Source organism: Cupressus sempervirens, chromosome 3, assembly GCF_028749045.1.
Source record: "Cupressus sempervirens isolate cs-2001-9-10 chromosome 3, ASM2874904v1, whole genome shotgun sequence".
Classification (NCBI taxonomy): domain Eukaryota; kingdom Viridiplantae; phylum Streptophyta; class Pinopsida; order Cupressales; family Cupressaceae; genus Cupressus; species Cupressus sempervirens.
In genome coordinates this window covers 476,479,898-476,500,977 of record NC_143120.1, presented here as the reverse complement: position 1 = coordinate 476,500,977, position 21,080 = coordinate 476,479,898, and positions in this window count along the sequence as shown.

Here is a 21,080-nt window from a genome sequence, read left to right as displayed (position 1 = left end):
AGTTTCTAGGAGCACCCCTAGATTTGGACGCAACTATCATCTATCCAAACTGTACAGTTGACCAATTTTCAAAAAATAAAAAAAATCATGAATTTTTTTGAAAATTTCAGCAATTGATCTTCATGATCTGCAAAGTTTGTAGTCCAAAAAAAAAATTGGAAAAAAAAATCACTACACTTCTGTGAATCTGAAAAAAAAGTACTTTGTTGTCTTTAGTGCATTTTGGATGGAGATTAGCATGTGTTAAAGTGGGGTTGTCGTTGCACCAAAAGACCAATCTGTTAATGCTCGATACAACCATTCAACTTATAGTACACAGGGGGCGATTAAGCCCTTGTCACGAATTCTGAGGGGAGCGTTGAACATTTTTCCAACAATCTCCCCTTCAACATTACTCGAGGATTTGAGGATTCGAACTTGTGACTAAGCTTTGATACCATTTGTTAGAGTGGGGTTGTCGTTGCACCAAAAGATTGATTTGTCAATGCTCGATACAACCATTCAACTTATAGTACCTGAGGCGGTTAAGCCCTTGTCATGAATCTCGAGGGGAGCGTTGAACATTTTTTCAACAGCTTGTTCCCCTAGATTTTAGGGATGAAGCTACTTGTTTGGTTTAAGTCACAGAGAGGTGGCAGGGTCAGTTTCATGCTTGGTTAGTTGTTTTGGGCTATTAGACACTATTTGGGAAATGTTTTAATATATTTAAATATTTCCTAAGTTAGCTATTAAATAAATTATAATAAGGTTATTTATATAGCCATTTAGGAGTAATAAGGGGATAATTGCCTCATTTGGTTAGGTATGCCTATGTGTTATAGTTCGTTGGAAAGGTCTTGAATTATTATAACCTATTTTCACTATTCAAAGAATTTATGGTGCCTTGAGTTATGATATTTTAATAAAGTAATGTTTTTCTTATAGTTGGACGCCTTTATTTGGGAAAATACTATTTTTTTATAAAGTGCAAAGTATATCTCTCCTCTAGGGTTTGATTTGCATTTGGGAGGAGATATAAGGAGACGAGAGTTTAATTGTGGAGCATCTTTTGACATTTTGAAGCTTATGATATTTGGAATTGCTCTGGGAGAGCGATGTTGTGGCTTGGGAGGAAACCCTCAAGTCTGGATTGTTGGGACGCAAACCTCAACAAGTTCTTGGGTGATTGAATTTTGAGATATTGGGAACAATGAGAGCAAAGGAACAATCGATGTCTTCTTAGACAACTTTGCATTTGTGGGAGACCCATTTTCAGCTCGGCAACCATTATTTGTAGCTGAGGTGTTTGTATTTGAGGTAGGTAGGTTTGTGTTTGGGCATCATTCTAAATTATCAAGCCATGCCATTGCTTGGAAAGTGAATACAAGGGTTTGAGAATTGCAAAGTATCATCATTTGCAATTGTTAAATCCTTTCTCAATTGGCATCAACTCCATTTGTGGGCAGCAACAATCAACATTGGGGATCTTTCTATTCGAATGCAAAAATCTTATTATTATGCCTAGTACGGTTTGAGACATTTCTAGATTGTCAAGTATTTTCAATAATGAATGCTATTTATTATATGTAGTTCAGATTTGTTTGTTAGTTATCTTTTAGTTTGCATATTTCTTGAAAAATCCAAAAACAATTGAAAAATCAATAAGAAAACAAAATATTCAGAATTGAGCAAAGTCTTCTAGAGATGCCAAATGCTAGCAAAAGACTCAAATTGTGAAACAAACAACAATTTCCAAGACCTCTAGTATTGGGGATTTTTTAGAATGGTGAGGTATTGTTTGAGAATTCTCGTTAATTGTTGTTCTACAGTGCTTTCACCAAGTCATGGCTTCTTATCTGAATTTGGTCATTCTTTTTATGGTGAGATTTATTATCAAGGGCTAATGAAAATGCCATCAACAAAATTTATGGACCGCATATGAAATGACCGTTAATCAGAACCTCAAAAATATTTGAGATTGCAAGTACACAAAATTGCAATAAGGTTGAACAAATTAGGGAAAAATGTTTAAATTTACATGTGGTGCACAATGAGTGCAGAACCCTTCTTTTACAAGTAATGTTGTCGTGTCATTTATACAACATTCCTATGTTCAAAACTTGATAAATGTAGGTATAAGTCGAGCATTAAACATCTGTACAAAAGTAAATGAATGAATGAAGGAATTTAATAATGTGGATGAAAAGCCACAACATCAACAATCTATAGAAGAACCCTTGCCAAGAAGCTTGTGAAGCCTTGTTTTCACGAGGAGCTCATTTTGACTCTTCAAAATATTCTAACACTGCCCAGAAACATATTTATATACTGCACACTCCATGGCGAAGTGCTACACGGTTTCAACTACGTGTGTGCTACAAGAGAATGAAAGTTGTCTTACATATTTTTTTGGGGTAGTCCATCTCTACCCATTTTCACATCAAAGGTGATGAAAGCTGGTTCTTAGCTATGCTATTAAAATTTCTGCCTCTTTTAGTCTAGGTTGCATGGGTATGTTTATCTACATACCCATGTACTGGATACTCACTGGAGAGCATCCTAGTTAAGGGCTTTGATTAAGGTTTCTGATTTTTGTTTTTGTTTTTATTTGTGAATCAACTTGTTGGCTATCAAATTTAATTTAATATGTAATCAGTTTGAAACTTTGATACAATAGCGATTAGCAGTAAAATTTCCACTGTTCATGTCAGAAGTTTATCATTTGCAATATTTTATTGTCATATGATTTATGATTTTCTTGTTCATGTTTAAAGTCTTCCTTCTTTGTTATACATCTAAACATTTATCATATTATGACAAACATATAGCAAATCTAACACTGAAAACAATACATTATATTTACAAACTTTATTATTGTTCTTGTTTTGAAAAATCATTGTCATGGCTCAAAATTTTGGACTTTCTATAAATATTAAATTATATAAAGTATGTGAATGGTCTTGGTGAGGTTAATCTTACTTCTTCTATTTCAAAGGAGCCCGTAGTTTGGGAAAAACCACTAGGTGGATGGTAGAAATACAACTTTAATGGGGCCTCAAAAGGTAACCCATGCCCTTTACGTGTGGGATGCAAAGGGGCACTTGATTGCTCTAGGAGGTAAGAGATCACAAGATGGAACAAATAGTGTGGCTGAACCAAAATCTACTTTACTAGCAATCAAAGCTAACAAGAAGTTGGGGGTGACCAAACTTGATGTGGAAGGTGACTCCCTTATCATAAAAATTACAATAATTAAAGCTTCATTGGATGCTTGGCATCTCCAAAATTATATCTTAAACATTAGACACGAACTTTCTACTTTGAAGGATTTCAAATTCACACACATCAAGAGATTGGGAAACAAGGACACTGATTGAATGTCCAGCTGGGCTCTAACATTGAATGTAATATAAGTGGTAGTAGAAGAGTTTACAGATTTAACACCACTTGCGGGTGTATGAGTAACTCTAGGCAATTAATTAGATATTGTGCAACATCCCAAAGAGCCTTTAAGCATGAGATTTGAATTTCAGAGTAAATTTTTTTAGGGTTGAACTCACAAGTACCAACAGAAAACAAATCCAAACTTTTTTAAAATGAGTTTCATAAATTTTTTTTATGGGGGACAGATTGCACATTTGGTAATGTGTCTCATTAAATGAGGAGAGAATGGAGAATCATTCCACCATTAAAGACAATCTTGCAGTTTCCTACTTCCAATCATCGCCTCTTAAGAAGCTTGTTTATCAAGAGGTAGGTGTTTTGTTGTAAGACAACATGGACGCTTCATTTGTAGTTAATGGTGTAAACAAGCAAAACCTTCTATGACAAAAAAAAACAACACTCGCATGAAATGTTTGCCTTCAAACACAAATTTCTCATAGAGGTGGTAGTGCACGTTGTGAGTGAGATGTTCTTTGAACTGAAGAACATGCACTGAACCAACACAAATGTTTTTTCCATATCAATGGCATGGGCACTTTAGCTGGGCAAACTGAATCCGAGGATTAGGTATGTCATGAGGAAATTGGTCCTAACCCACTTAAGAATTGGAATGGAAGAAATCCTCCATTTCTCCACTCCAAATGTGGGCTTTTGAGTGGGAGAGCAAGCATTAGGGCTCGAGAGGATTGAAGGAACAAACTTTGTTCCCTTTGTGTGGAGATTCACAAAGGGTTAGTGACATGCGAGGTTAAAACAAGCACATGAGGGCTAGTACTTGCTCAAATTACTAGTTATGATTCATGTTCTAAATGAATATGTGAAGGCTATGAAACTTGGGGCACACTAAAGCCGAAAAGATGAAAGCGGAAATAGTGCGAAGTTTACAAATTCGGGCTCAAAACCCTCACATGTGAAGGGATGATGACGAATGGCCAAAATGGAAGGTAAATGCCATGATGGACAAGAGGATTCAAGGTTTTGTACCACCTGTTCTTGAATGTGAGAGACCTTGAAGAATTGTCCACTTATAGGTTCTTGCATGGAATGTATAATGCTAGGCGTTCCTATGTTTCCTTCACTAATTATGATGTGAAAATAAAAACAAAATGAAAATGCTAGTTTTTGGTTTGAGGCGGATTAGGGATGATTGGTTATGACCCTCTCAAGGAAGCTTATCATTGTTTATATGAGATTGTGGGGGGTTTGATTCAAGGTGATGTAATTTTCCATTTAGCGAAACAAAATCCAATTTTTTGAGATTGAGATTTGAGATCAGGTTGATGGCTGAATTGTGGCGAAGATTCAGTTGTAGCAACAATGCAAAATTTTGATGAAAAATCAGTAGACCAAGATAGGGTAACAAAAAACTTTATTAGTAATTGGCAGGTGCTCACACTACAATTTGTCTGCTAGTCCATTGGTTTGTGTGATCCTTCCACCTTTGCATGAACAACTGTAGGGTGGGTTGGTTGGCTTTTGGGGTTTGTGATTTTGTAAAAATTCCTATTAGGATGCAAATATTCCCTGTGTTAGTTAGGTTGGTTTCAATTTGTTTATAATTTTTCTCATGGAGGATCCTCGATGACTTTTTTATAAAGCTACTTTATGTACCTTTCTTTATAAATCTTAATAAAATAATACCTTATATATATAAAAGTTTGACATACCTAAGTACTCCCATCTCCTATTTTGAAAAATAGTCATACCCATACCAGTACACTGAACATAATAGAAGTGGTGGTAGAAGAGTCTACAGATTTAGCACCACTTGCAAGTGGATGAGTAACTCTATGAAATTAATTAGATATTGTGCAACATCCCAAAGAGCCTTTAAGCATGAGATTGAATTTCAAAGTAAATTCTTTTAGGGTTGAACTCACGAGTACCAAAGGAAAACAAATCCAAGATTTTTTTAAATGAGTTTCATAAAAAGCTTTTATGGGGGACAAATTGCACATTTGGTAATGTGTGCCTCATTAAATGAGGAGAGAATGAAGAATCATTCCACCATTAAGGACAATCTCACAATTTCCTACTTCCAATTATCGCCTTTTAAGAAGCGTGCTGATCAAGAGGTAGGTGTTTCATTGTAAGATATAATGGAGCCCTTTCTATGACAAAAAAAAACAACAACACTTGAATGGAATGTTTGCCTTCAAACATGAATTTCTCATAGAGGTGGTAGTGCGGGTTGTTAGTCAGAAGTTCTTTGAACTGAAGATTTCTCAATTAGAGATATAACACCAACAATGCTCTCAACAGATAAAACACAACCTTTGACAAAAGCCCTATAACATGCAACAATTTTTTGAGACAAAATATGTGTAGAGCCAACAACATTTACCATCATGACAAGAGATCATTTAAGAAAATTAAGGCATGTTGGCCTTAGCACAACCACCAACAAATGTACTAACAATTTGAGGATTAGAGGCCTTAGCAATCTCACAATTGGAAACTAAAACCACTAGAGGAGAAGGCACAAAACACAAAGGATCTTTCACAACCACTAGAGAGAAAATCCTTTAAACATCAAATTTCTTCTCAACCATATAATAATGAGTTGAAATGCCATTCCACCATGAAGCAATAAACTTGTTTGTCTCTAATCGACATTGGGCTACCACATGCCCAATTTTAAAACATCTTCTACAACGGAAAGGAATCCCTTCAAAGTCAAAATTTTGAACTCATCTTCCTTTAGAGGATTTAATTAAGATTTCCATAGGGATATCCATAGAAATATCCATGTCAACCAGATTACAAGCGTAGGTGAAATGAAGAATGTCTAACGATTCATCATCCGCCATTAGAATGTTAGGAATGTTTGAAAAAAATAAAGGAAACGATAAGATTAACTACTCAATTTATGACAAATACAATGAAAATGAAAAATTCAACAGAAAAGTTTGTCATAAATTTATCCAGATGTGTTGGTGACATTGTAAAATTTATGTTTTGATCATGATCACAAAGAACATTGTTGATAGTTGCATTTGCTCTATCTTGTAGCCATACCAAGATTCATGGTGTTGTCGACCTAAACAAGATATTTAATGCAAGAATCAAATTTGCATATACACAAATTATAAAGTATATAAAGACTCAAAATTTATGGAAGAAAAGCATACATATGGTGTTTGATGCATAACCAAACTCATTGATGGGTCAGTACATAGACATGATGTAACATTAAACAATTCAATGGCCTATAATTGCTAAAAATAGACATGAATTAGAATTGTACATAAATTACTAAGCATATAAACACTTAAAATTAATGGTGAAACACATTCTAGGGGTATATGATGTTCAAGCTTAGTGACTGATAGGCTAACGCGCGAAGAACTACCGACCTCAGATATTGCATAAAAGACCCTACAAAATTAGGAGATTGTCCTTAATAGGGAGAATATATATATATATATATATATATATATATATATATATATATATATATATATATATATATATATATATATATATATATATATATATATATATATATATATATATATAAGTTTGACATACCCAAGTACCCCCATCCCCTATTTTGAAAAATAGTTGTACCAGTACCCTAAATACCCAAGTACCAGCATCCCCACACAAACTTGGGTATGTCAAACATATATATATATATATATATATATATATATATATATATATATATATATATATATATAAAAGTTTGACATACCCAAGTACCCCCATCCCCTATTTTGAAAAATAGTTGTACCAGTACCCTAAATACCCAAGTACCAGCATCCCCACACAACCTTGGTTTTCGCCCTTAAATAGGCCTTTTCATCATGCTCCATATGACTTGAATTCTTTGACATAATATGCTTTTTTTAACCATTATGTTTTTGTTCACATTGTAGTTTGTAGCTTTTCTACACTTTTTTACAATATCATTGGTAGTGTTATCATAGTTATCTATTGTCTCACTTGTTTGTTCATTTTTTTCCCATCTTTTTGTATAGCTCCTCTTCAACCTTCATGGTGGGCCAATGGTAATTCTCCAGACATTCAATTTAAGAAAATAATAATTTAATAAATGAATATTTATTGATGCTTCCATTAAAGAACATATTGGCCTAGCTAAAAGAATCTCATATGACAATATTGACTTGATTTTATGATTGTTGGTGATTAAGTATTTTTGTATTCTTTTTATTTCTTTGCATATGTGTTTTAATATGTTTTTGATTAATGGTAAAAAATGGTTTTGAAGGAATTTGAAACCTTTTACGAATTGGTCTCATTCGATAAACCATGAAAGCCTACAACAAGGAATGAATTAAGACCAGGGTGAGAGTTTTACCAAAACATTCCTTCAACCTGAGACAAATGTTGCACAAAAAAATAGCATGTAGCAAAAAACTAGAGAAAACTCTAGCCTAACAACCCATTAAAAATCATTAAGGTTTATCTTTAGCCCTACTTTTTGGGAGAAAAGGGTCATTTTCAAAAGATCGAAAAGGTATCTTGTTTTTTTTAAACCTTTTGCCATTATCCAACCCTTTTCCACCTTAGTAGCTACATCCTACCAAGCCAATGAGTCCAATGCTAGAATTTCAACACCCTAAAAGGGAAGACCAAAAATATCCACTAAAGAACTAGAGATAGGGCCAACAACATCATATGAGAGGTAATGCCAACATCAATTAGAGAGAAAACACCAACAATGCTCTCAATAGATAAAACACAACCTTTGACAAAAGCCCCATCACATGCAACAATTTTCTTGAGACAAAACAGGTGTAAAGACAACAACATAGACCATCCCAGTGACACCATCATGTCAAGAGACGATAAAAGAAAACTAAGGCACATTGGTCTCAACACAACCACGAACAATTGCACTAACAATTTGAGGGTTAGAGGCCTTAGCAATCCCCCCACCGCAAGCCAAAACCACTAGAGAAGAAGGCACAAAGCATAAAGGATCTTGCATAACCACTAGAGAGAAACTCCTTTCAACATCAAATTTCTTCTCAACCATATAATAATGAACTAAAACACCATCCCACGATGAAGCAAGAAACTTCTTTTTCTCTAATCCACATTGGGCCACCACATGCCCAATTTTAAAGCATCTTCTACACCTGAAAGGAATCCCTTCAAAGTTAAAAGTTTGAACCCATCTTCCTTTACAGGATTTAATTAAGATTTCCTTAGGAATATACATAGAAATGTCCATGTCAACCAGAATACAAGTGTAGGTGAAATGAAGAATGTCTAACGATTCATCATCCACCATTAGAATGTTAGGAAAGTTTGAAAAAAAATCAAGGAAAATGATATGATTAACTGCTCAATTTATGGAAAATACAACGAAAATGAAAGCTTTAACATAAAAGTTTGTCATAAATTCATCCAAATGTGTTAGTGACATTGTAAATTTTATATTTTAATCATGACCACAAAGAAAATTGTTGATGGTTGTATTTTCTCTATCTTTTAGCCATACCAAGGTTTATGGTGGTGTCCACTTGAACAAGATATTTAATGCATGAATCAAACTTGCATATACATAAATTATAAAGTATTTAAAGACTCAAAATTTATGGAAGAAAAGCATACATATGGTGTTTGATGCATAGCCAAACTCATTGATGGGTCTGTAGATAGACATGATGCATCATTAAAAAATTTAATGACCTACAATTGGAAAAAATAGGCATGAATCAAAATTGTACATAAATTAATAAGCATATAGACACTTAAAATTAATGATGAAACAAATTCTAGGGGTATATGATGTTGAGCCTCAATGATTGATGGGCCAAGGTGCAAAGAAATACCAACCTCATGTATTACATAAAACACCCTACAAAATTAAAAAAAAACATCAAACACATTATTAAATTTAAGTTTTCATTATTTATTTAAAATTTTGTTCAATGTATCTAGATAAAAGTGCATATTGTAAATGGGGCACCGAAATCTTGAGGCATCTAGGTAAGATGATGACAGTCCCTAGATGACATAGTGTCAACCTCCTTTGTTCAACAAAAAATTGACATGTTATGGTTCATATGTATATATATATATATGGAATTTAATATTGTATTATAAATTATAAATATATTTACCTCTGCAAGATGATCATTTTTTGCCTACAGAAGATCAACACATGATGAAATGTCATCATTAATATGTCCACCATGTGTGCTAATGTTAATATCACCACAGATAGGATCATCATATTCACCATGGACAACATCAACACTGGCACGATCTGTAATGAACCGTTTCTAGTCCTTCCAATCAAGAATAAAAAATGTGTGATGATCCTTCATGGTATTATTGTTTCCTTATAATATGTATCTAGGTGAAAAATCACAACTATTCATTAAGCCACTTTGGCAATATAAGATTATATTTGGTTTGTCATCATATACAAACCAATATATACTAATATGAACTAATCATAATATAAAATATTTTTATTAAATACTTATACTATTATATTTGGAATATGTTACTTAGATATATTACTTTATATATACTAACATTCATTATATTATCATATTGATAATATATCATTGCACTTATAATATATAATAGATTTTTTTATTAATATATATTTTATTTAAATTTTACTTATTCTTTAATTTAATAATATTATTAGTTTTTATTTATTATTTTTTACTTAATATTTTAAAATTGTATTATTATTAAAATCTTATATTAAAATGGGGACATGACACACTCACTTTAGAGACTCCTACATATATCCTTGCAACTCATATAAACATGTGCTATGCTAGGGACAACCCTCATTTGGGTCATTTGCTCTAACAAATTTTCCACAAGGGGACTCAATGAAAGAAGAGAAGAGTCCACTTCTCAATGGTGGATGGGTGAAAGAACAACTAGTGTAGGAAGAGAAATACAGGGATCATAATGTGCACAATTTCAACTCTATCACTCAATTTGGCCCTTGCCCTATCTTATGACATACCTCAACCAATCCCCTAGAATGCTCTCAAGTCAAAGTAATTGGTGTTTCTACCCAATTTAAAGTTATCCTGTGATATTTATAGAAAACACATGGGAACCTCATGATTAGAGTATGGTGGATGGTCAAATACCATCCACTAATGCTCTTTAAAATGCATAGCTATCTGCGGGTGTCAACACCATCTAATAGAATTTTGTGACTTATTGCTAGGCATCTCATCATACTTTTAAAGGTTTATTAAATAGTTTTTCAAACCAAATTTTCAATTTTCAAATTATTGATTTTGTTATAGGAGAGGCCATCAAAATAATATACACAAATGGACTTTGTCCATGAGCAATAACTATTGATCCCAGAATCTAAAACCTGTATAAAATCTCCAATTCCTTACATATTATCTATAAGGAATAATAGTTGAGGAGATGGATGGGTATCATGTATAACGGAATTAATATATCTAATGTTGGCATTGAAATTTCTCCTTATGTTCTATATCAACTCCTTAGGAGTAGATGGAGGTGTAGTTAGATGTGGAGATGGGGGGTTGGAGGTGGAGGTGGTAACTAACATAAGAACTCATCTAAGATAAGATAAATCCATCCACGAATATAATATTCATATATATACAAACATGAAAATTTACAATTTCTATTTAATTTATATTTTACCTTGCAAATAAAAACTTATGATAATTAAATATAACATTTAGAAATATAAATTTAAACAAATTCATAATCTTACAAAATTATAATATAAGCATTGAAATATGTAGAGATGGCGAAGGGGAGACAAAAGGGGGGAGAGAGAAAAAGTGGGAGATAGAAAGGGGAAGAGGAAAAGAGAGAGACATAAAGTACATGAGAGAGAGAGAGAGAGAGGAAGGGGAGTGGAGAGAGAAAGAGAGATTGTGTGTGTGTGAGAGAGAGAGAGAGAGAGAGAGAGAGAGAGAGAGAGAGAGAGAGAGAGAGAGAGAGAGAGAGAGAGAGAGAGAGATTAAATACATGCAAACATCTAACTCTAGGCATACATCTATGTAGTTCATTTAAACATCTAACTAGGTCCTATTAAGAGGCATTGTGTTGAATAACAGGTCATCTTACCTTGGTTATAATGTCATAATTTATAGTCCTAGCAAGTGGTATAACGTAATAATAGCTCATGGTAAGGGGACTTATTTCATAAAAGGTCACCTTAAGGAGATTTGTGTCATTGTAGATCCTACTAAGTGGTCTTATATTATAATAGGTGATATAATAGGCCCTACAAAGGGGTCTTATGTCATATTAGGTTCTTCTAAGGACTCTTTAAGGGGTCATATGTTGCAATAGGTCATCTTAAGGTGTCTTAGGTCCATTGTGGTCCTACTATGTCATAATAGACCTTAATATGTCACAATAGGCCCTATTAAGGGGTCTTAAGGGGATTTAAGACATATTAGGCCCTACTAGGGGGTCTTAAGGGGATTCATGTCACAATAGGTCCTACTAAGTGGTCATATATTACAATAGGTCATACTAGGACCTACTAAGGGGTCTTAAAATGTTATATATATCATACTACATACTCTTTAAAGGGTCTTATATTCTAATAGGTCATCTTAAGGGGTCTGAGATCTGTTGTGGTTCTATTATATCAAAAAAAGTCCTCCTAAGGGTCCTATGTGATAATAAGTCATGTTATGTCATAATATGTCTTTCTAAGGGTTCTTAGGGTTCTTTATGTCATAAAAGGTCCTATTAAGGGGTTTCAGGTGTCTTAAGAGGTCCTAGCTATCTTAAATGGTCCTCAATTTACCAAGGATAATATTTTAATGTCTAACTATACATGCATAACATTTATACATTACATGTAAACATATTATAAAGAAACTTAAATATTTAAACATATAGCTATACATGCATATAACATTTAAATATATGTAGCATCAATGTCGAAATGGGTCCAAGAATGTAGGATGTATTAAAGGGTTCTCAGTTTCTTGGAGGGTCAAAATATATCCTTGGATGTATTCAGGCATCCGATAATGTCTTAAGAGGTTCTAACATGGAGAGAGAGAGAGAGAGAGAGAGAGAGAGATGTTTATTCATTTTCTATCTAGGGTTTATGTGCTCATTTTCTATCTAGGGTTTATTATTTATTTTCTATCATAGGTTAATATTTTTTGTTAGTTTAAAAATTTGCATACATTAAATTTATGTTTCAGTTTCAAGAGTTATGGGTTTGTTTCTATTTTCTACCTAGGGTTTTCAGTTTTATTTGTTTTTTATATTTTTTATTTTTTACAATATTTTACAAAGTTAATTAAAACTAAAAATATCTATTTTAAACATAAAATAAAATAAATATTGCACTATTAAAAAAAATTGAAACTTAGCTTAGAGCCTACAACACAATGATAAATCGTGAGCCTCTCATTTGGTAGTCTTCAATTCAAATCTATTTGAGCTTACCAAATAATAATAATTAATACTAACAAATAATAATAGACAATCTAGGCATTGGCCCATTACCTATCAAGAAAATAAAAAAGCAAAAATTGGGACTTTAAATTACTATCTAACAATTAAAATTAAAAAATAATCTATTTAAAAAAATGAAAAAAAAAAAACATTTATTAGAGTAAAGTATTAATTTAATTACATTAATTAAATTAACTTTACTCTCTTCTTAAGATTTCACTTTCATGCATTTACATTGGTCACATGTTTTGTATTAAAGATAGTCTATCAACTATTTACAGAAGCAAAAAAGAATTCAAGAACCAAATGCCATTAAAGGAAGGCATCCCAACTAAAGACAACTAGCACTATATGTTGTTACAAGTGTATGGGATTGCACCTTGACATGCAAAAAAACAAGTGTACATGTTTGTAATACAAAGGAAAATGTGACTCAAGAAGACCAAAAGGTCCAACAATCATTAAAATTACTTCTAAAACTAACATTGTTTAAATTCCAACCATCTCAATAGAAGGCACTTTCAGCTTGATTACTGTTATTACCATCCTTGTGAGTGTTGTTGTAAAAGAATTGAGTAACCTCTTGGCGGACATCAACATGATCAACATGATTGTAATGCTCCTCTTGGTGAGTACTACTGGTGGCACTATGAATACTAGCATCATGCTCATGAGAAACAAAATTGGACACATGAATGTCTTCTTTAAACAACAACATGTTGCCTTCTCTCAACATCTCCAAAAATATTTCCCTTGACACTTCAATTAAAACAATGACCTATAAGGTGATAAAAGATTCGATGAGTTTCATAAAAAAAAACCCATTAAGGTCTCATTGTCTTCCTTGAAATAAATCCTCATTCCTTTGCTTCTAGATGAACCACAAAATTTCATTAGTAAGAGCAAACCAATGAGCATTCATCTTAAGATCAAACAACTCAACATAGCCAACTAGGAATTCATGCCTAGAAAGGTTGGACTTATGATTCCAATTCAAAGAATTATCAAAAAAGAGAGACCAAACTTTACTAGCAAACTTGCACTCAAAAAAAGGTGTTCAAAGGATTCATTATATTGACACAAAGAGAAAGTAATGGATTGTTTACTTAGAAAACAACCAAGCAAAATAATAGTAGACAATATGTGAGGAGAGGACCTTTTGAACAACTTTGGCTCTTCCAACAACTGAAAACATTTGAGTTTGCCACTTCAAATGTTTATTTTTAATTTTGTAATAAACCCAATTCTACATATCCTTCATTAAGGGATAAATAGAGAATGGGGTACCAAGGTATCTCACAATACATTTGGGATCAACCCATTGTCACTCTTGGTTTCTAATCTAGTCTAGTGGGTACTATGTCCTCCAATAATAGAAGATTTCATTAGGGAGACCTTAGCCCCTAAAGATTTGCCAAATAATTGCAACTTGTCCATCATATTACCAAAATTGGCTTTAGAGAGTTCCACAAAGAGGGTTGTATCATATGCAAAACTACTCAAGGAGAAGCTCTTCGCAATTAGGCAGAGAGATACCTTTAATTGGTGAGCCCAATTCAATGGCATTAAGAATATAAGTTAAAGCATTTGCAAAAAGTACAAAAAGAGAGAGAACTAAAGGGCATCCTTGCATGATGAATTTTCTCAAAGGGATAGACTTAGATAATGCCCCATTAACATCAATAACTGTGGTAGTATCCTTGAAGAAGATGTCAACACATTTACAAAACGAGGGAGGGAAACCTATGTTAGAAACTGAAGTCCACCGAGATAACTGAGAGAGAGAGGGGGGAGGGGGTGAATTAATTATCCAATTAAAATATTTTTTACCAACCTTACTAAATCTCAAGCATGTAATCAACAAGTGCAACAACCATAGAAAGACCACCATACATAATAACACCAGATTTGTTAACTAGGGAAATCCTTGATCAGAGGGAGAACCCCAGTGGGGATGGTACGAAAAAAATGTTGTACTAATATATAATTTCCTTGTAAGAGGATGAACCATGTTAGGAATTGTTGGGGTTTCACAATGCACACCCCATTTTTAATCTAAAATGGGGACCTCCTTTTCGAGTGAGAGATCCATCTCAAAGAACCCAATCAGGCGCTTCGATCGATCATGATACTAACAATAAAATTCTTTCATCTACTTGGCATTACTCACTCTGAGAAAAAGAAATGGCATGTGAATAAAGAAAAAGCAATAACACTAGTTCACAACAACTTGTTGGTCATTAACCCTGAAAGAATGTTGAGTCTAGGTTAGTCCCTAGTACCTAGTTAGGAAAGCACAATCAATATCAGAAGACCAAAAAAGATAGTTTTTGCTTCATAAAGTGCACAAAAGTGTACCTGCACACTAAGTACAACATGCACATGTGTGCTAAGTGTGCAACATGTGCATGCACCTCCAACTAAGGATGCACACATACACATGTGTACATCCTTAGAGGTATGCACCCTCCTAGACCATTGTCTATAAAAAAGACTCTCTGCCCCTCTTCAAAGCACTTGTTCACTTCACACAAACTAAGACCACACCTTTGCACTCTTTTGAGCTCCGCACTTCGACATTGCACACTACTCCATCCACATTTTTTGAGGTAAAAAACAAAATAGAAGGTGGGCACATGTTCATGTCTACACCCTCATATGGTGTGTATAATGCATATAAACAAAAGGAAACCCCACACATGCACAGGTAAAGTGCACATGTGGACAAGGTGCGCAACATACACACTTTATATTCTATGATTTTGATAACCTTCCAAGGTGTGCATTTGTTCACCTTGTGCACATGTGCAGGTGTGCCATGTACGCATATGTGCATTTTAGGCATAATCAGGGGATTTTTGTCATTATCTTCTATTTTCTTAGTCTTATGTTGATCTGAGTCACCTTTTAGGGTTATCTTAAGTTTCCATCATAAAAAATAATGATATTTCTCTTTTGTGTAGGTAAAATGATGCCATCTTCATCCTCTATGGCAATGAAGATTGCACCAAAACCAATCGCCTTTAAATATCAAGGGGCGCCCAAGAAAACCCGGTTCAAAGACAAGCACTCTAAAATCTAAGATAGTGAGTTGAGACATATCAATTGGAACACATTTCTACTACTATATAAAAAGCCCAAGGAGAGGTCAGCCATGGTGTCATCTTTGATCAAAAGTGGATTAGTAAATGCAACTTCTCACCCAGTATTAATTCAATCATCATAATTGATTATGACTCTAGCACACCATTACGTGCTAGAAGAGAAGGTGGTCAAGAGCATGACCAAAGAAATATTCCTTGACATTAGACCCTGAAACATTGAGAAGGTCTTCCATCTACCATGGTGTAATGTCTCCACTTCAGATCCATCATGGTTAATGTGTTTAAATCAATTGTAATTTTAACTATAGTAATTTCAATTATTAAATGATGTTTTTTATTTAGATTTAAGAAAATAATATAAATGTTATTTAAGTTTCCTAGACACCATTTATGGACTTCCTCAAAGTTTATAGGTCCAAGTCTATTTCACAAATGGGGCGCTAACCCCTACCCTCTATTGGGACAAGATCCACTACATTAGGTTTATACAAGCCCCTACTCCTGGGTAACATTTGTCTTCTAATTACAATTGAAATAATGATAAAGTTGATGATAATCATTTTTAAATTATTGATAATAATAATGCCAAAAGATTATATCTATTCTCATGATACGAGAACTACTTTGAATGTCAAAATTAATTCAACTATGAATGACTATGAGAATTAATTAAATATTACTTATAATAATCTTTAATGATTATTTATATTAGTATAGGAATAGATCTTATAATAATTTAATTATATATTTAATATACATTCCAATATATGGAATTATAAGTCCCTTTACCTCTTTTAACTAGATGCAATTAATATAACAATATATAAAGTACTTATTTGTGATTCATAGGGATAACTTCACACTATTGATTGGAATGCCTATTTATTTCTTTTCATATTCAAAATGATTTCATATAAGAGGCATCAACCACATAGTTGTTCCTTTGTAAATATGACTTAATTTCTGCAATGGTAGTATTGCCTTGCAAGTGTTTTAGTGGGTCAAACCTAACTATTCACTTTGTATTTATTGTTTGGATGATGTGGTATGCAATAGGCTTAAACCTTTTATTTATTCCCTTATATATGTGTTGTTTCACTGCAAGGTTTATGGTGTAGGGGCACCTAGGTAGGCTCATGGAAGACTTAGGGTTCCTATTTCATTTTGGCTTCTAGTGATGCTAGCCACACCACTAGGATAATAATGGGACTAATATAGTTCTAAGTTGAGGTATGTTAAGGTTAGAAACTCTTATGAGGCCTTATTTTCTCATAGTTGCATGATTAGGTTAAATAGGGCATTTTTGTGTTTTGGAGGGTAGAATGGCCAAATAAGTGATATAAAGTCCGTTTTACATGTAATAAGGTAATTTAAGACTTTTGGTGAAGTTCGGTAACCTTTGGAGCAATTTTGAGGGCCAAACTCAAAAAAGATGTACAAGCTGCTCAAAAATTGTCAATGTTGTCATTGACAACATTGACGACTTTTTGTTGCATATGAGAAAATTTGTAATGGGACTTGGTAACTGTCTAAAAAAAATAGGATGGGACTTGGGATTTTTATTTAAGGCCACCCTCAACCTTTTGAAAGGGTTGGAAGTTTTTGTCATTTTGATGTGTGTAGATTGATAGTAAGAATACAATTACAACTTATGTTTTCTAAGGTTTTTGGCATTTTCATGGATTGAATTTGGTTTTGTAGTGTTGGGAAGTATTAGAGGAGTTCAATTTAAGATTCTATATAAAATTATTTTGTGATTTTGTAGGGTTTTAGTTGGTTAAATAAATTGTTTTGTTTCTTGCCTGCCTATTGTTTTGAATCAGGCAACTAGGCAAAATGGAGTCATAGCTCCATTTCCCACCATAGGATCTATATAGGCTCTTGGGATTAGGAAAATAAATCCTTGCACATATTGTACAGAGAAGGAGGGGCCTTGGAAAGCAAGGGATACATTTTTGTGGCGATGCCCTAGGTGAGCCAGTGATGCATGGCTAGGGATCATAGTAAATGCAAAGGTGTTAGGAGGGATTGAATGATGGGAATGCTTCAAGAAAAGCATGGGAAGTGTTAGATTCATGGGTGGTGGAGTCTCAAATACAAGGGGAGGTATTGAGGAAAGCTCTATGGAGGGTAAAACTCACTTCATATCAGACTGGTTCAAGTTCTATGCAAACCCTGACTTTAAGGCACTATTGTAGGTCATACTGTAGAAATGTCTTGGGAGATTAAGACCTCGAGAATCCTTTAGTTCTCTAAAAATGGTGTCTAAATCAATGATTAGGTTACCCCATTTTAAGGACTTTTCCAAGTTGTTCTAGTTTTTCATCATTAGGAGGGCTAATTGCTTGTAGCCCTGTTTGGTAGTTTTGCGAGCAAATGTTGTGTTTTTTTAAACTCGATTAGGGTTCCAATCTCCAAAGTGGTTTTGGATCTTGGAAGGGATTCAAATGACCTACAAAAATACCTAATCCTATTCATGGAGTTCTTGTTGATAAAAAGGAGGTATGAATTTTGGAGTTGTTGTCAAGAAAGCAAGAAGGGCTAAGAAGCCTAGGAAGTAGTGGAAGAGTTGTTGTTCTACCTAATTAGTGTGCACTAGTTGAATGGACTAGGACCTCATAGCTAGGATCCTAAGGAGAGTAGGGTAACTATAAACCCTATTATGTCAAGAGAAAGACCTAAGGAGACCTTAGAAGAAGCTAGGGTAGGACAAGACTAGTTGTTACACCAGTTTGTCTAATAAGAAAGTAGTTATTTATTTTTCCTTTTTTTTTTTCCTGTTGCCTTGTCTGACATGCCTATCCCTATTAAATAGGGTGGGTCCTCCATATTAGAATGGCCACATCCTAAAAATTCCCACCCCAATTTTTTTTTTTAAAAACACCTTTCACCAAGGGTGATGATTTTCCAATCAATGATATTGTTATTAAATAAATATTTTTCAATTATTAAATTGATTGATCTTTATTATTTTTTTGTGTGTATTTTTTTAGTTGACTTGAATATATTAATTAGTAATATAATTATTGATTAGTAATTTATAATGATTGTATTTTGATATTTGGTAATATTGATTATGTTTTCATCTATATACAATAATTGATGATTTTATTTGAAGGCTATATTTATATGTCTTTATTTATGATCTAGAATAATATTTTTAACTTTAATATAGAAAGGCTTGTATATATTATTATTATTATTTATATTTTATTTTAGGGAAGGGATATTACAGTTCTACTCTCCCAAAATTGCCTGTCCTTAGGCAATTACAATTTCTAGATAATAATATAACCAAGAGTTTACATGATATTTTGGTAAGTGTATTTGTGAGTGATTTGACTTTGTAAGATTGATTCATGCTTGATGATTACATCATAAAGGATGATTTATATTTTGTGGTGTTGAGGTAGGTGAGTTGTTCACCTAATTCCAAGCATAATATGATTGATGATTTCATAATTAAAAGATATGGTATGATTGAACTTCATAGTTTTAATGTCTTATTTAATAGTCTAAATGTCAAGGGGGCCTTTGCATTAGGATCATTAAATTTATGAATAATTTTTAGAGTTAAAGAATGTCTTACTTGGGTGGTTGGCCACAAAATCCTTATGGATCTTAAAGAAATTTTCCTTAATCAAAATAGAAATGTAGGTGACTTTGATATTAATCATCCAATAAGATGCAAATAGATTAAAGATAATACCAATAGAGAGGGAGTGATTTGGAAATCTCCTCCAAATGGGTGGATTAAAGCTAATTCTAATGGATCTACCAAAGGTAACTCAAGGAGAGCTAGGTGTGGTGAAGTTCTCAGAGATCATAACTATAGGGTGGTGGATGATGTGGTTGTTCCTATTGGTACCGCTACTAGTCACAAGGTAGAATTGGCGGTGGCTTTGTTTATTGTTCACAAGGCTATGGAAACTGGTATTCGAAACTTATTGCTGGAAGGGGGTTCTTTGAATATTGTTAACATTCTTAATAATTATTATTTCATCACTTAGAATCTTGAAATGTTTATTCGAGAAATCAAAAGTCTTCTTAATAATTTTGAAAAAGTTATTATCACCCATATTTACTGTGAGGGTAATAGGGTTGCTAACCAGATTGCCAACAAAGAAAGGGGTAGAAATATGTCGCTATTGTGGACAAATGACCTAAGCAAGGAAGCAAATTTAAAGGTGATCATTCAATTTGATGTGACAAATGCAGTCAAAGATAATTTTAATGCAAACTTTAATTAAGATTTTTTCAAATATCAAAGGAAGATGTAACTTTAATGATAGTGGTATTCTTTTTGAGTTACCTCTTCATTATTACTTTCTTAGATTGGCATATTTTATGGGTGATATTGGAATTAAAAGTGAAAAATTACAATTTTTTCTTGCAAAATCTTCCCTCATTGTAGAAATTTGGTTATTAGTGTGGGTTACAAAATGGGTGGCAAGCCAATGCAACAAGAGCCTATGAATTGTAAGCATTAGAAGGAGAAAATGATGGTCTAGAACATTATTCACAAAGGTGAGGTTACCAATTAACTAGAGCAATTGTATGGTTACAAACCCCATATTACTAAAGAATTTTTGAGAGACTGGGTTGGGGAAAATGTGACTTTGCATGGGGTTTATGTAACTATCATTGAAGAGTCTATTGCAGAAATTACTGGGCTCCTTGATGGGGGAATCAAATTCAAGAAAGAGACCAAAATCTCAAACACTACCTTGAAGAAATTTCACCCTAAAGAAGAAAGAAAACTAGTTAAGGAAGGGGACTTCTTCGATCTTGACTAGATTAAGGTCCTGTGGCAATATGTTTTTTCCTGAATTCGTGAGTATTTCATTCTTGATGGGAGATCTAAAAGAGTGCATAATTTCCATTTCATTTTTTAAATCACTTAAGATGCAAGAATATGGTTTCTTTTCTATTGAACTTGAAATTTTCCTTGTTAAATAACCTCAGTGGTCATAGGAAAAAAGCTCCAGGCTCATTCTTAATGAAGGGTTGATTCTACTTATTGAGAAATATTGTAGAGAGAATGTTGTGAAACTCTCTCCTTCTACTAGAAAGAGAAATAATATATCTAGGAAGGAAATTCTAGATAAATCTAGTGCAAAAAAA